Below are 17,881 nucleotides of genomic sequence, written 5' to 3'. Positions count from 1 at the left end.
GTTAGCATATAGTGCAACAATGATTTCAGGAATAGATTCCCTAATGCCTCTTACCCATTTAGCCCATCCTCCTCCCACAACCCCTCCAGGAACCCTCTGTTCTCCATATTTAAGAGTCTCTTATGTTTTGTCCCCTTCTCTGTTTTTATATTATTTTTGCTTCCTTTCCCTTATGTTCATCTGTTCTGTGTCTTAAAGTCGTCACATGAGTGAAGTCATATGATAATTTGTCTTTCTCTGACTAATTTCACTTAGCATGATACCCTCTTGTTCCATCCACGCATTGCAAATGGCAAGATTTCATGTTTTTTGATTGCTTAGTAATACTCCATTGTATACCACATCTTCTTTATCCATTCATCCATCGACAGACATTTGGGCTCTTTCCATACTTTGGCTATTGTTGATAGTGCTGCTATAAACATTGGGGTGCATGTGCCCCTTCGAAACAGCATACGTGTATCCCTTAGATGAATGCCTAATAGTGCAGTTGTTGGGTTGTAGGGTAGTTCTATTTTTAATTTTTTGAGGAACCTCCATAGTGGCTGCACCAGTTTTTATTCTAGCCAGCAGTGAAAAGAGATCCTCTTTCTCTGCATCCTCGCCAACATCTGTTGTTGCCGGAGTTGTTATTGTTAGCCACTCTGATAGGTGTGAGGTGGTATCTCACTGTGGTTTTGATTTGTATTTCCCTGATGATGAATGACGTTGAGCATTTTTTATGTGTCGGTTGGCCATCTGGATGTCTTCTTTGGAGAAGTGTCTATTCGTGTTTTTTGCCCTTTTCTTCACTGGACTATTTGTTTTTTGGGTGTTGAATTTGGTAAGTTTTTTATAGATTTTGGATACTAACCCTTTATCTGATAATGTCATATGTAAATATCTTCTCCCATCCCATCAGTTGCCTTTTAGTTTTGCTGATTGTTTCCTTTGCTGTTCAGAAGCTTTTTATTTTGATGAGGTCCCAATAGTTCATTTTTGCTTTTGTTTTCCTTGCCCCCTGAGACGTGTTGAGTAAGAAGTTGCTGTGGCCAAGGTCAAAGAGTTTTTTGCCTGCTTTCTCCTCAAGGATTTTGATGGCTTCCTGTCTTATGTTTAGGTCTTTCACCCATTTTGAGTTTATTTTTGTGTGTGGTGTGAGAAAGTGGTCCAGGTTCATTCTTCTGCATGTCGCTGTCCAGTTTTCCCAGCACCTTTTCCTGAAGAGACTGCCTTTATTCCATTGGATATTCTTTCCTGCTTTGTCAAAGTTTAGTTGGCCATATGTTTGTGGGTCCATTTCTGGGTTTTCTATTCTGTTCCATTGACCTGAGCGTTCTTGTGCCAGTACCATACTTTCTTGATGTTTACAGTTTTGTAATACAGCTTGAAGTCTGGGATTGTGATGCCTCCTGCTTTGGTTTTCTTTTTCAATATTGCTTTGGCTATTCAAGGCCTTTTCCATACACATTTTAGGATTGTTTGTTTTAGCTCTGTGAAGAATGCTGATGTTACTTTGATAGGTATTGCATTGAATATGTAGATTGCTTTGGGTAGTATTGACATTTTAACAATATTTGTTCTTCCTTTCTAGGGGTGTGAAATATTTTTCCATTTTTTTTTTTGTGTCTTCTTCAGTTTCTTTCATAAGCTTTCAATAGTTTTCAGTGTATAGGTTTCTAACCTCCTTGGTTAGATTTATTCCTAGGTATTTTATGGTTTTTGGTACAATTGTCAATGGGATCGATTCCTTGATTTCTCTGTCACTTCATTGTTCGTGTATAGGAATGCAGCCGATTTCTATGCATTGGTTTTATATCCTGCCACTTTGCTGAATTCATGGATCAGTTCTAGCAGTTTTTTGGTGGAATCTTTCCATATAGAGTATCATGTCATCTGTGAACAGTGAAAGTTTGACCTACTCCTGGCCGATTTGGAGGCCTTTTATTTCTTTGTGTTGTCTGATTGCTGAGGCTAAGACTTTCAATACTATGTTGAATAGCAGTGGTGAGAGTGGACATCTCTGTCTTGTTCCTGACCTTAGGGGGAAAGCTCTTGGTTTTTCCCCATTGAGGATGATATTAGCATTGGAATTTTCATATATGGCTTTTATGTTCTCCAGGTATGATTCTTCTATCCCTACTTTCTTAAGGGTTTTTTATCAAGAAAGGATGCTGTATTTTGCCAAATGTTTTCTCTGCATCTATTGAGAGGATCATGTGGTTCTTGTCCTTTCTTTTATTGACGTGATGAATCACACTGATTGTTTTGTGGATATTGAACCAGCCCAGCCTCCAAAGTATAAATCCCTCTTAGTTGTGGTGAATAATTTTTTTAATGTGTTGGTGGATCCAGTTGGCTAATATCTTGTTGAGGATTTTTGCATCCATGTTCATCAGGGAAATTGGTCTATAATTCTCCTTTTTAGTGGGGTCTTTGACTAGTTTTGGAACCAAGGTAGTGCTTCATAGAAAGAGTTTGGAAGTTTTCCTTCCATTTCTGTTTTTTTGGAATAGCTTCAAGAGAACAGGTGTTAACTCTTCCTTAAATGTTTGGTAGAATTCCTCTGGAAAGCCATCTGGCCCTGGACTCTTGTTTTTTTTGGGGGGATATTTTTGAGTACTAATTTGATTTCCTTACTGGTTATGGGTCTGTTCAAATTTTCTTCCTGTTTCAGTTTTGGTAGTGTATATGTTTCTAGGAATTTGTCCATTTCTTCCAGATTGCCCATTTTATTGTCATATAATTGCTTGTAGTATTCTCTTATTCTTGTTTGTATTTCTGCTGTGTTGGTTGTGATCTCTCCTCTTTCATTCTTGTTTTTATTTATTTGGGTCCTTCTCTTTTTCTTTTTGATCAAACTGGCCAGGGAGTTATCAATTTTGTTAATTCTTTCAAAGAACCAGCTTCTGGTTTCATTGATCTTTTCTACTGTTTTTTTGGTTTCGGTAGCATTGATTTCTGGCCTTATCTTTATTATTTCCTGTCTTCTGCTGGTTTGGGGTTTTATTTGCTGTTCTTTTTCCAGCTCTTTAAGGTGTAGGGTTAGTTTTGTATCTGAGATGTTTCTTTCTTCTTTAAGAAGGCCTGGATTGATATATACTTTCCTCTTATGACTGCCTTTGCTGTGTCTCAGAGGTTTTGGGCTGTGGTGTTACCATTTTCATTGGCTTCCATGTACTTTTTAATTTCCTCTTTAACTTCTTGGTTAGCCCATTCATTCTTTAGTAGGATGTTCTTTAGTCTCCAAATATTTGTTACCTTTCCACATTTTTTCTTGTGGTTGATTTCGAGTTTCATAGCGTTGTGGTCTGAAAATATGCATGGTATGATCTCAATCTTTTTGTACTTGTCAAGGGCTGATTTGTGTCCCAGTATGTGCTCTGTTATGGAGAACGTTCTATGTGCACTGGAAAAGAATGTGTATTCTACTGCTTTAGGATGAAATGTTCTGAATATATCTGTTAAGTCATCTGGTCCAGTGTGTCATTCAAAGTCATTGTTTCCTTGTTGATTTTCTGTTTAGATGATCTGTCCATTGCTGTAAGTGGGGTGTTGAAGTCCCCTACTATTATGGTATTATTATCAATGAGTTTCTTTATGTTTGTGATTGATTTATATATTTGGGTGCCTCCACATTTGAAGCATAAATGTTTACCATTGTTAGGTCTTCTTGGTGTATAGACCCCTTAATTATGATATAATGACCTTCTTCATCTCTTGTTACAGTCTTTATTTTAAAGTCCAAATTGTCTGATATAAGTATGGCTACTCCGGCTTTCTTTTGGTGACCATTAGTATGATAGATGGTTCTCCATCCTCTTACTTTCAATCTGAAGGTGTGTTTAGGTCTAAAGTGGGTCTCTTGTAAACAACATATAGATGGATCTTGTTTTCTTATTCATTCTGTTACCCCGTGTCTTTTGAGTGGAGCATTTAGTCCATTGACGTTTAGAGTGAGTACTGAAAGATATGAATTTATTGCCATTATATTTCTTGTAGAGTTGGAGTTTCTGGTGGTGTTCTCTGGTTGTTTCTAGTCTGTGTTGCTTTTGATCTTCTTCTTCTTTTTTTTTTTTCCTTCATCTTTTCTCCCCTCTGAGAGTCCCCCTTAAAATTTCTTGCAGGGCTGGTTTAGTGTTCACAAACTCCTTTAATTTTTATGTGTCTGGGAAACTTTTAATCTCCACTTCTATTTTATTTATTTATTTATTTTTTAATTTTTTTTTTAAGTTTATTTATTTTTGAGACAGAGAGAGACAGAGCATGAACGGGGGAGGGTCAGAGAGAGAGGGAGACACAGAATCGGAAGCAGGCTCCAGGCTCCGAGCCATCAGCCCAGAGTCCGACGCGGGGCTCAAACCCACGGACCGCGAGATCGTGACCTGAGCCGAAGTCGGACGCTTAACCGACTGAGCCACCCAGACGCCCCTCTCCCCTTCTATTTTAAATGACATCCTTGCTGGATAAAGAATTCTTGGCTGCATATTTTTCCGATTCAGCACATTAAATATATCCTGCCACTCCTTTCTGGCCTTCCAAGTTTCAGTGAATAGGTCTACTGCAAACCTGATCTGTCTTCCCTTGTAGGTTAATGACTTTTTTTTCCCTTGCTGCTTTCATAATTCTTTCCTTACCTGAGTATTTTGCGAATTTGATTATGATATGCCTTGTTGATGGTCAGTTTTTGTTGAATCTAATGGGAGTCCTGTGCTTCCTGGATTTTGATGTCTGTATCTTTCCCCAGGTTAGCACAGTTTTCCAATATGATTTGCTCACATAACCCTCCTACCCTTTTTTCTCTCTCTTCGTCTTCTGGGACCCTTATGATTCTGATGTTCTTTTTAATGACTCACTGAATTTTCTAATTCTTAAATCATGCTGATATGCTGCTTTACCTCATCCATCCTTACCGCTGTGGCATCCATTTCAGATTGCATCTCAGTTATAGCATTTTTTATCTCATCCTGACTAGCAAAAGCTAGAAGTAAAAACTTCTTTTATCTCCACAGAAAGGGATTCTAATCTATTTTGACCCCAACTAGTATTCTTATAATTGTGATTCTAAATTCTGGTTCAGACATCTTGCTTGTATCTGTGCTAAATCCCTGCTTGTCGTTTCTTTGTGCTTTCTTTTGGGGTGAATTCCTTTGTTTTGTCATTTTGAAGGAAGCAAAGGAATTAGTAAGGAAAAAAAATTAAAATTAAAAACAACACACACACACACAAATCAAATAAATGATGCTAGATCCTAGATGTGTTTTGGTCTGGGTGTTGAAAGGGGCTTGATTAGAGAAAAAAGGGAAAAAGAATAAAAAGAAAACGTTTGAAAATTTGAAAAAAATGAATACAATGAAATAGAATAAAATGAAATGATGGAAGTAAAGTAGAATTTGAAAAATTAACAAAAAAGTAAAAAATATAGTAGAAAGAAATTAAAAATATTTTTAAGAAAAATTGAAAATAAAAATAAATTTTTTTCTTTATTCAAGCAAAAGAAAAGAAACAAACAAACAAAAAAAGAAAATTGAATAGATGGACCAGTGAACATCCTGAAATATGATTGAAATTACACTGTTTTCCCCTAGAAGTCAAACTATGAAGCACTTTATAGTGCATAAACTAAGCAGGCAGAGAGACTTGTATTGTTCCTGAAGAGCAAGGTTGGCCCAGTTGGGCGGGGCTCAGTTTAACAGCTCCGTTCTCCACTAGATGGCACTGCTTAGCTTACTGGGGTGGATTGTTGTGGTGCTTTTAGGTATGTATGCACATGCGTGGGAAGGGTGAAAATGGTGTCACCCACCTACCCAGTCTCTGATATCAGAACTCTTTTCTCCCCAGTCAGCAATCACGCACCCGTCCTTTGTCTCCAGCTTCTGTCCGCTCCCCGCTTTTACACTGTCTGTGACCAAGCCATCAGGTTGCCACACGGTACCTCCCTCCTGAGTGTATTCTCAGATACTGCTGTGTTTCCCGACCCCTCACTTCTGAGGGACTGCCTTTTTGACCCATTCTGACCCTCCGCAGGAGGGTCTCACCAAGCAATTGTTGGGTGCCGGCTGCACCCAGGAAGTTTGCGGGATTGTGCCGCTGCTGATGCCCAGAGACTGTGGCTGGGTGCCAGCCCGCCCCAGAAAAAGTTAACGCGATTGTGTAGCAGCAGCGTTTCAGGGATTATGGAAAATCACAACACACGTCTGGCACCAGGCTTCACCCTTAATGACCTTGTTCCAGCATCAGTGAATGTGGTTGTTCTTTGGGGTCTGCTGGGACCCTTGGGGTCTGCTGGGGTGGTCGCACAGACTCTACCAAATGTCCTCCCAGCAGGGGAACTGACTCTCCCTGTGTGGCCTGAAGACTCCCCAGACTTTACTCTGCTCCTGGGGTTTCACCCTTCCCACCAGAGCACTGCCAGGTACCGAGCTGCAAAGTTTTAGACTCCGCACTCCCTCTGTTTATAGAGTCTTAATGGAATTTAAACCCTCTCCTTTCTCCCTTTTTTTTTTTTCAGTCCCTGTGGCTGTTTCCACTTTTCCACTTTCTCTCTAGCTGCTTTTGTGAGAGGTGCTTTTCCCATACTCTCCCCCTGTCTCCATGTTCTCTCCGCAAGCAAAAACAGCTCCCTGCCCTCCGTCACTTCTCTCTCCCCTAGTTAACCTCTCCACGCCACGTACCTGCTGAGTTCTGTGGTTCAGTTTGTGCAGATTGTTGTGTTAATCTTCAGATCAGTTTTCTAGGTGTGCAGGATGGTTTAGTGTTGATCTGGCTGTATTTCATGGATGCAAAACACAAAAAAACTTCCATGCTGTTCTGCCATCTTGGCTCCTACATTGGGACTTTCTAGATACCTTTGAGTTATAAAGTTCTTGTTTAGTTTCACTGAGGGCAGAAAACATATCCTATATGATTTCAATGCCTTTAAATTTGTTGAGACTTGTCTTATGACCCAGCACTTGTTTTCAGTTAGGGAATACTTAAATTCTAGATTCATCTAGAATTACCTTTACTCTTCCATTGAAGTCTTAGATTGTTACAAAGAGGACTGTCTTCTAAAATGCTAAGAATTGCTTATGTTCACTGAGCATATCGAATCACACCACATTTATATGTATATAAGCAGCCGTTCTGTGACATAAGATTTATTATTATACTTATTTTATATAGATGAAACTGGGGCACAGAAAGATTAATTAAACTCCAAGTTACATAGATGGTACAGGTGGGCTGGAAAACAGAAAAAAATCCATAGCGATAGAAAGTAGATTAATGGTTGTCAGGGATGAGGATTATAGGGATTGGCCACTAATAGGTATGGGATTTTTTTGGAGTAATGAAAATGTTTTGGAATTAGTGGTAATGGTTGTACAACTTTGTGAATATACTAAAAACCACTAAATTTTGTTCTGTAGAGGGGTGAATTTTATGGTCTGTGAATTATTTCTCAAAAAAAAAACCAAAAAACAAAAAACTGAGATTCTAACCCAGAAACTGCTTCATATATTCCTTTTTCATTCAGTAGACCTTTGAGGTTGGAACAGGTTCAGTATTAGAAGTAAAATCTCATCAGAAAGACTATAATTTAGAGATATATCCTTTATATGGCCTATTGCAAATGTTCTGGTTTTTCAGTAATTCAGGTACTCCCATGTATAAATGGAATTACATATTTAAATTTATTTCATTTTGGGTATATTCCAGATAAGATTAGAAAGTTAAATAAAGCTCTGCAAGTAGGCCCTCAAGTATAGGATAGCTCATGGTGCTTGTTGAAGGCCTGTGATGCCATCTGCCCTCTCTCTTCTAGCTAACTTCACCTTCCAACCTCAACTTTAAAGTCATTTTTTTCTGGGAAGTTTTTTCTAATCTTCCAGCCTTATAGAAGACTGTTCCTGCCCACAACATCCTGTGCGTAAAGTAACCTCTTTCCCCAACGGGGGGCTCAAACTCATGACTAAAGACTGGGAGTTGCATGCCCTACCGACTGAACCAGGCAGGTGTCCCACTTCTGTACTTTTTATCACACTCAATAATTAATTTTTTCTGTCTCCCCTATTTAAACCAAATAGGGGCTATGGTTTTGTTTTTGTTTTTGTTTTAATCTTAGCATTCACATTATCCTTGGCATTTAGTGTGTGTGTTCATTAAAATGAAGAAATAGGAGTAGGATCTTTTCTTACATTTGCTTTGGGCTACAAATCTTTAAAAGATACAGCCCTACCATTTGGATTAGATTTCATACCTAAATTGTTTGCCAGTGGTTGTCATTATAGTAAAATAGAATTGGAATTTCACTGAAATCATTGTCATGCCTGGTCTTTAGCGAATTACAAGAGAGTACATAGTATTTTGCAGATGGTGTCATTTCAGAAATGTTATTATAAGTGTTGGATTTGAGCTAGAATTTCTGTTTTATATGGAGGGAGCATTAAGACAGCATTGTAAGTGATGTTATAAGTGTTAGAGATCACTTACAAATATTTGCATGAATGGGATTTTTTAACTTTTCATTCCAGTTTGCTAATCTAAAATGAGCTATTTAGAGAATTATCTTTTGAATAAATGTATACCTTTTTGTGTTTAAAACTACTGCTTCTTTGTAAAGAAATTCAGTAGACATTAGTGTTGGTAATCAGTTAACCAAAAGTCATATAATGGGGAATAACGAAAAATGATACATAGACCTTTAATTAATTAATTAATTTTAATGTTTATTTTTGAGAGAGAGAGACAGAGAGAGACAGAGTGCGAGCGGGTAGGAACAGAGAGAGAGGAAGACACAGAATCTGAAGCAGGCTCCACGCTCTGAGCCGTCAGCACAGAGCCCAACGTGAGGCTTGAACTCACGAACCACGAGATCACAACCTGAGCCGAAGTTGAAAATTTAACTGACTGAGCCACCCAGGTGCCCCTGAAGTCCAACTTTTAAATATTTTTCTTTTATACTGCTTTTTGAGCCCTATTTAAGAAATCTCTGCCTCCCCCAGCACATGAAGATAGTATCCTGTACTTTTGAAGCTTTAGGGTTTAAACTTAAAATTAGGGCTGTGATCCATCTCAAAGTAATTTTTTGTATATGGTGTAAAGTGTTGTAGGGATTAAGATTCTTTTATATTTTATGTTTAGATGTCCAGTGTCCCTTTTTTTCCCCACTGAATTCTGTTTACACCTTTGTAATAAATTAAGTAGCCATACTTATGTGGGTTCATTTCTGGACCGTACTCTATTGGCCTGTTTGTGTGTACATTAATATCATATTGTCTTATTTATAACTATAGCTTTATAGTAAATCTTGAAATCTGGTAGTGTAGGTTCCTCTGGTAGCGTAGATTCCTCAGTGTTACTCTTCACGATTGTCTTGGCACAGCAACATGTCCTTGAGGACGTGGAGAAAGAGGAACCCTTTTGCACTGTTGGTAAGAATGCAAACTAGTGCAGCCACTCTGGACAACAGTATGGAGGTTCCTCAAAAAATTAAAAATAGAACTATCCTGTGATCCAACAATAAAAACAATTAGTATTTATCCAAAGGATACAGGAGTGCTGATTTGAAGGGGCACATGCACCCCAATGTTTATAGCAGCACTGTCTACAACAGCCAAACTGTGGAGAGAGCCGAAATGTCCATTGACGGATAAAGAAGATGTGTATATATATATATATACACACACGATGGAATATTACTCGGCAATGAAAAAGAATGAAATCTTGCCATTTGCAGCAATGTGGATGGAGCTAGAGTGTATTATGCTAAGCGAAATAAGAGAATGATAATATCCTATGATTTCACTCATATGTGAAATTTAAGATACAAAACAGATGAAAATAAGGGAAGGGAAGCAAAAATAATACAAAAACAGGGAGACAAACCATAAGAGACTCTTAAATACAGAGAACAAACTGAGGGTTGCTGGTCAGGTGTTGGGTGGGGGCATGGGCTAAATGGGCAAGGGGCATTAAGGAGGACACTTGTTAGGATGAGCGCTAGGTGTTATATGTAAGTGATAAATCACTAAATTCTATTCCTGAAATCATTATAACACTGTATGTTAGCTAATTTAGATTTAAATTAGAAAAAAAAAAAGATTGTCTTGGCTCTTCTAAGTTATTTGCTTTTATGAATAAGTTTTTGAATCACTTTGTCAATTTATACCAAACTAACCTAGACCCTGCTCTTTAAATTGGGATTGCATTGAATTTATTTTTTTATTTTTATTTTTTTATGTTTATTTATTTTTGAGAGAGAGAGAGAGAGCAAGCAAGCAAGCATGAGCGGGGTAGGAGCAGAGAGAAGGGGAGACGCAGAATCCCAAGCAGGCTCCAGGCTCTAAGCTGTCAGCACAGAGCCAGTGCAGGGCTGGAACTCATGGACTGCGAGATCATGACCTGAGCCAGATTCAGATGCTTAACTGACTGAGCCACCCAGGCACCCTGGGATTGCATTGAATTTAACAATATTGAGACAATACTGAGTTTTCCAATCCTTGGACATGGTATATTTCTCCATCTATTTAGTTCTTCCTTAAGTTCTCTCAGCAGTGTTTCACAATTTTCAGTGTAGAAATCTTGCATATTTTATTAGATACCTAGGTATCTTGTTTTTGATACTGCATAAATAGTATTTTTAAATTTCAGTTTTCATTTGCGGCTAGTGTGTAGAAATACAGTTGATTTTTGTATAATGACTTTGTATGCAGGGCCTTGTTGCTAAATTTACTTATTTAAAAATTTTGTAGATTATTTTGTATCTTTGGTCATGAATGATATTGGCCTGTAATTTTCCTTTTTAATAATCTCATCACTTTAAAAAAATAAATCAGTTATATAGGCACGATTGATTTCATATTTGAAAGTCAGCCATTCTAATTCATTCCATTAACTTAAAGGAGTAAAACCATATAGTCATTTCAGTAGATGTAGAAAAAGCATATCACAAAATTAAAAACCTATTTGTAATTAGTTACACTTAAAAAATTTTTTAATGTTTATTTTTGAGAGAGAGACAGAGCACTAGTGGGGAAGGGGCAGAGAGAGAGAGGGAGACACAGAATCCGAAGCAGGCTCCAGGCTCTGAGCTGTCAGCACAAAGCCTGATGTGGGGCTTGAACTGTGAGATCATGACCTGAGCCGAAATCAGACACTCAACCAACTGAGCCACCTAGGCGCCCCTCAGTACGCTTTTAATTAAGAACAGAAGTGAACATCCTAAATCTGTTAAAGGATATTTACCAGGAACCCCCTTCCCCCAAAATACCCTACAAATAACATCATACTTGATAAAAATACCGACCTCATTTCTTTTGAGTTTGGGCAGAAGACTGATGTCCATAGGAATATTTTAAAATCTTTTTTAATGTTTATTTTTGAGAGAGACAGAGAGAGACAGAGCACAAGGGGAAGGAGCAGAGAGAGGGGGAGACACAGAATCCAAAACAGGCTCCAGGCTCTGAGCTGTCAGCACAGAGCCCGATGTGGGGCTCAAACTCACAAACCGTGAGATCAAGACCTGAGCCGAAGCTGGACGCTCAACTAACTGAGCCACCCAGGAGCCCCTACATAGGAATATTTTAAAGCCAGCCCCAGAAATCTAATCATCCTATCAATAGTTCTGGCAATTAGCCTACAAAACAATGGAGAGAAAATATCAGAATGCATAGTCCATAGCAGTTTCATAAAACTTTTACTTCAGTAATGTAATTGTATACTGGATTGGAATTTTAAATGTATATGTTAATGTGCTTTTATAGTCAGAATACTTAGGAGCCCACTGTCCTAGAATATTGAATCTTTGAGAAATCTACCGATTGCTTGAAACTTCACTTAAATGAAACTTTTGCAGTTTGTTTTATTGAGGCTGTTTTGTGACAAATTATTTTTCCTTATTAGTTTTACTGAGGAAGGCTGTTGTCTAATTTATAAACAATAAACTGCACTTCAGGGGCACCTGGGTGGCTCAGTTGGTTAAGTGCCCTACTCTAGATTTTGGCTCAGGTCTTGATCTAGTGGGGTTGAGATTGAGCCCCACGTCAGGTTTTGCCGATCCTGCTTGGGATTTTCTCTCTCCGTCTCTTTGCCCCTCCCCTGCTGGCTCATGTGTGTTCTCTCTCTCTCTCTCTCTCTCTCTCTCTCTCTCTCTCTCTCCGTCTAAGTAAATATTTGAACAATAAAAGGGGCAACTGGGTGTCTCAGTCAGTTAAGTGTCTGACTCTTGGTTTTGGCTCAGGTCATGATGTCCTGTTTCGTGAGATTGAGCCCCGCATTGGGCTCTCTGGATATGGAGCCTGCTTAAGATTCATTCATTCATTCATTCATTCTCTCTCTTTTTCTCTCTCTCTCCCCCCCTTCCCTCTCTCTCCCTCTCTCCTTTTCTCTCCCTCTCTCTCCTTCTCCCCCTCTCTCCTCCCCACCTGTCCCTCAACCTTGCATGTGTTCACTCACTCTCTCTCTCAAAATAAATAAATAAACTTAAAAAAAAAAGATTCTCCTTCCTTCTTCCTCTGCCCCTCCCCCACTCATACTCTCACGCTCTTAAAAACTACAATTCTTTGAGGCTTGACAGTGCAGTAATCACAAAATAAAGAACATCTCCATCATGCATGAAAGATTCTATACTTTACCTACTAGCCCTAAGAAACCACTGATCTACCTTTTTTGTTTGCTTTATTTTGTTTTAAGGATAAATGAATAACGAATTAAACAATTTTAAAATAAGCTATAATTTTTAGAATAGTTTTAGATTTACAGAAAAACTGAGAAGATAACTATAGTTCCCATAAACCTGTACCCAGTTTCTCCTATTATTGACATCTTTCATTAATATGGTACATTTTTCATAAGTAATGAACCAATATTATACATTATTATTATGTAAAATCCATAATTTATTTAGGTTTTCTTACTTTTTTCCCCAGTGTCCTTTATCTGTTCCAGGATTCTGTCAGATATCCTATTACATTAGTTTTCATGTCTCTTTAGGCTCCTCTTGGCTGTAACAGTTTCTCAGACTTTTTTTTTTTAATGTTGATTTTTGAGAGAGAGAGAGCGTGAGCAGGGGAAGGGCAGAGAGAAAGAGGATCCAAAGCAAGCTCTGCGCTATCAGTAGAGAACCCAGTGGGGGGGCTCCAACTCACAAACTGTGAGATCATGACCTGAGCTGAAGTTGGAAACTTAACCGACAGAGCCACCCAGTCACCCATCAGATATTTTATTTTATTTTATTTTATTTTATTTTATTTTATTTTATTTTATTTTATTATTATTTTTTTAACGTTTATTTTTGAGACAGAGAGAGACAGAGCATGAACGGGGGAGGGTCAGAGAGAGGGAGACAAAGAATCTGAAACAGGCTCCAGGCTCTGAGCTGTCAGCACAGAGCCCGACGCAGGGCTCAAACTCACGAACCGCAAAATCATGACCTGAGCTGAAGTCGGCCGCTTAACCGACTGAGCCACCCAGACGCCCCAGATTTTTTATTTTAATAAACTTGACAGTTGGAGGAGTACTGGTCAAGTATTTTGTGAGATGCTCCTCTGCTGGAATTTGATCTTTTTGTTATGATTAGACTGGGGTTACCGATTTTTGGAATTGATTTGCTCTTTTTATAAGAAAGAACATTCTAAAAAGTGGAATAGTCTTCTTAAGGCTGCAGTGGCTGTTTAAATGGCTTTGAGATTGAAAAAATGGTCCTGAAACATTGTGCAGTGTCTGGCACGGTATAAATAACATAATGAAAAAAGAGCCCTGGACTAAGTATAAATGCCTCTTTTTTTAGTATATATTGAGAGCACTGTTTTATTTTTGCTTGCTCCATAGAGGCCCTTCATTTAAGTTTTTAAATCCCCCTTTAAAAAAAAAAAGACCTTTTACCCACATGTTCCTAAATTCATCTTAAATTATGTCTATAAAATAAACTTACTTAGACCTTAGATCTAATGACAGTTTTAGAGACAAATTTGCAGAATTAGGATTAATTGAAGGTATGGCTTTCATCAATGAAGAGTATTTTTGTAAGGGTTGGTAGGAAAGAAATAGAGCCACCTTGAGATTTCTCTGAAATCTTCTTTCCTAACGTATCACTTAGAAAATTTCACTTTTTCGCATTAACTGTGTTTCATTAGTTTCATCCCAGTGCTACTTTTCTCTGTTGCTAGCAAAATTAAATCTTTTCCTTAAACAAGAGTTGGCAGAAAAAAATTAGATCTCTACCAAATTTTGGAAAGGTTAAGGATTAGGATGAAAACATTTGTTATCTAAAATTCCTTGTGATACAACAGTGTCATTATAGTGGAGATGTTTGCTTGGGAATAAAATGTTAATTTCATATTGGAAAGTTGTTTAAGATTTAAAATAAATTGTTAATTTTCTTATAATATCCTTGAGATGCTAAAGTGGAAGAAAATTAAAATTGTTGATTTTCAGTTCCTTTTGTTAGGGACATTGGGTAGGAGAAAAAGTTTTGGTCTCACAGAGATAGAGGTGGTTATTCAACAGCCTAGTTGCTCACTGTTTTCAAGATTGTTTTAACTATTTTAGATCCTTTGCATTTTCTTGTAAACTTTAGAATCAGCTTCTCATTTTCCATTTTTTAAAGGCTGTTGGGATTATGATTGAGATTATGTTTAACGTGTAAATTGGAGAAAATTGATATCTTAATATTGATTCCTCTTAATTTAGCATATGGTATATTTTTATATTTATTTAGATTTTCTTAATATTCTTAAATATAGAGTGTTTTGGTTTCAATGTAGAGTTCTTACACATCTTGTTAAGTTTATTCACCATATGTGGAATTTAACATTTTTGGTTTTGTTTGCTTCTGGTATTTAGAAACGCAGTTGATTTTTGTATATCGACCTTCTGTACTGAGACCTTGCCAAATATACTAGTTCTAGTAGATTTTTGTTTGTTTGTTTATAGTCCTAGTAGATTTTAAAAATTTCGTTTCTTAGGATTCTTCTACATGAGAAGTCGTGTCATCAGTAAAAGAGAACATTGTTTTGTGTGCCTTTTATTTATTTTTCTTATCAGTATTGCACTGGCTAAGACCACCAATACCATACTGAATAGAAGTGGTGGATTGAGGGCATCAGGGTGGCTCAGTCAGGTGAGCGTCCAACTCTAGATTTTGGCTCAGGTCATGATCCCAGGGTCATGGAATTGAGCCCTGAGTTGGGTTCTGCACTGAGAGCCTAAGAGTCTCTCTTCCTGTATCTCTGCCCCTCACCCCCACTCACTTACACACACACACACTCTCTCCCTCTAAAACCAAAAGTAAAAAGTAAAAAAGAAGTGGTGGGTTGGACATCCTTGCTTCCCCCCCCCCCCCCGCCCCCCCATTCTTTGGAGGAAACTGTTTAGTTTACCATTACAATGGTGACTATAGATTTCATTGTACATACTGTTTATCTGATTGCTACATTTTCCTTCCATTTCGGGTTTACTAGTTTCCTTAGAGTTTTCATCATGAATCTGTTGAATTTTGTCATATACTATGTTTATATATATATTGAGATAAACTTACAGATTTCTTTTATTCTGTTAATATTCTGGATTACATTATTTTATTTATTTTGTATGATCTAACCTTTTATTCCTGGGATAATCCCCACCTACTTATGAAGATATTTTTATATATACAGGGATTTGATTTGCTAATACTTTGTTAAGGAATTTTGAGTCTGTGTTGATGAGAGATAATTGATCCATAATGTTCACTTTATTGTAATGTCTTTGTTAGGGTTATGCTCATCTCATGTCATGAGTTGCAAAGTCTTCTTTGTTACTTTAAAAAAAAAATGTCTATTTTTTTTTGAGCCGGGGGTGAAGAGCAGAGAGAGAGGGAGACAGAGAATCCTAAGCAGGCTCTGCACTGTGAGCACAGAGCCTGATGCAGGGCTCAAACCCATGAACCACGAGATCAGACCTGAGCCAAAATCAAGAGTCACTTTTTTTAAAAAAAAAAGAGTTTGGGGCGCCTGGGTGGCTCATTCAGTTGAGCATCCGTCTCTTAATTTTGGCTCCGGTCATGATCCCAGGGTCATAGGAAGTTGGGTTCAGTGATGAGCATGGAGCCTGCTTAAGATTCTCTCTCTGTCCCTTTCTGTGTGTGTGTGTGTGTGTGTGTGTGTGTGTGTGTGTGTGTGTGTGTGTGTACATGTTCAAATATTTGGCTCAGGTCATTCAGTATATGTGTGTGTGTGTGTATATATATTGTATATGGGGGGCACAGAGAATATATCTATAATCGCAGCCTTAAATCCTTGTTTTCTAACTGTAACATCTGGGTCATCTTGGATTGGAGCCTGTTTTCTTTCTTTTTTTGAGTATGAATTATGTGTTTTTATTTCTTTGCATTTACTATTTTTTTTATTATATAGTAGACATGTTGGAGAAAGTATACAGAGACTCTGGATTTTGTTGTTCCTCCAAAGAGTTTTTTGTGGCTGAGAAGGCAGTTACCTTGGCTTGATTCAAACTCTAAACTCCCCGTGTCCTGTAGTAGCTCAATTGTTTCAAAACCCAGCTGCTACTTTTCACTGGGAATCCTGAAGTCTTCCCATCAATCCTCATAGGTAGTTTAGGAAATCAGCTAAGGATGGAGATGTTTTATGTTTTAAATGCAGATTTTCCAATTCACTTTCTTTGTAGCTTCCTTTCCCTAATCTTTCTGATTGTTCTGTGCCCTGAACTTTGTCCTCCAACTCAAGTCAGTTAGGTTGTGGGCTGCCAGAAACCTAAGTATGGTCGTGTTTCACGCAAAAAATTACAGACTGGAAAACCTCACTTTGCTATTTTTCATTCAAGGATATAGTATCTTTCATTTTGTATTTTCTTATGGTCTGTGTTCAGGTTCTTTAAAACCTGGAGGCTGGGTAGGTAGTGCAACATAATTTCTTCTGCCATTATGGCCATGTTACCTTTTTTTGTTTTTTTAAGTTTACTTACTTATTTTGAGGGGGTGGAGAGGGGTAGAAAGAGAGGGAGGGAGAATCCCCAGCAGGTTCTGTTTGGAGCCCAATATGGGGCTTGATCTCATGAACCATGAGATGATGACCTAAGCTGAAATCAAGAGTCAGGCACTCAACCAACTGAGCCACGCAGGTGCCCTACATTTACTTTATAGAGTCCAATCAGTGTTCAAAATAGTACTGCGTATATTGTTTCTGGCTTTCCTTTGAATGGTTCTAGCATTTTACCTTTAAGTATGTATTTTTAAATATAAAAAATATTTCAGAAAAACATATACTAACATTAGTTGTATATGGGTGGTATGATATACATAATTTTCACTTTGTTCTTGTTATTTTCTGTGCTGCCTGCTTTACAAATATACATTTTACTCTTTTATGTGAAAGAGGTGGTGGGTGTTTTTTTTAAAAAAATGGAAACTATATGTACTATTTACTAATGAAGAAGTACATAGTTCCACTGTTGCTTTATAAAGAGACTTCTTCTCAAACATCAATTTGCTTTTGACTAGGGTCTGGGGACTAGCTATAGCTTTTCTCTTCAACATGCTGTTTTAGGCTTTCTGAAATAAGACATTTGGGGTACATGATTTAGTGGGATTCTTCCTTCTTTGGCCCATTTTTTCTCCTCAGGTTTTCATATGATATAAGATTAGAGAATATAATATAGAGGCCAGGATCACACCTCTTTTACATTTGGGGGAGCATTTGAGATACTTATTTGCACTCTTTAATTGACATAATTAATACACTTACTTGTATTAATTTAGTATTTGTTGGATCTGTGTCAAGCTACTGGAAAAATAGGAAAATTAGATATGGCTCTTGCCCTTGGAGAGTATGCCCATTGGTAAGGAAATTGCCAGTATTCCACTATTTTTTATTTAGTGACACTTTCCTGTGGATTAACCTGAAAATACCAGCACAAAGTAGTATTA

At 37.7% G+C, this 17,881-nt stretch overlaps 1 protein-coding gene across 2 annotated transcripts in view; it reads left to right on the top strand.

The window, feature by feature from the left end:
* RAB6A (RAB6A, member RAS oncogene family) overlaps positions 1-17,881 on the top strand; it is an 85,408-nt gene that overhangs the window by 25,716 nt on the left and 41,811 nt on the right. The gene's annotated exons all lie outside the window — the stretch shown is intronic.

Source organism: Panthera pardus, unplaced genomic scaffold (assembly GCF_024362965.1).
Source record: "Panthera pardus isolate Hobbes unplaced genomic scaffold, ASM2436296v1 HiC_scaffold_12, whole genome shotgun sequence".
In the NCBI taxonomy this organism is placed as follows: domain Eukaryota; kingdom Metazoa; phylum Chordata; class Mammalia; order Carnivora; family Felidae; genus Panthera; species Panthera pardus.
The sequence above is the reverse complement of the archived record's forward strand: the minus strand, read 5'-3'. Positions and strand labels throughout refer to the sequence as shown.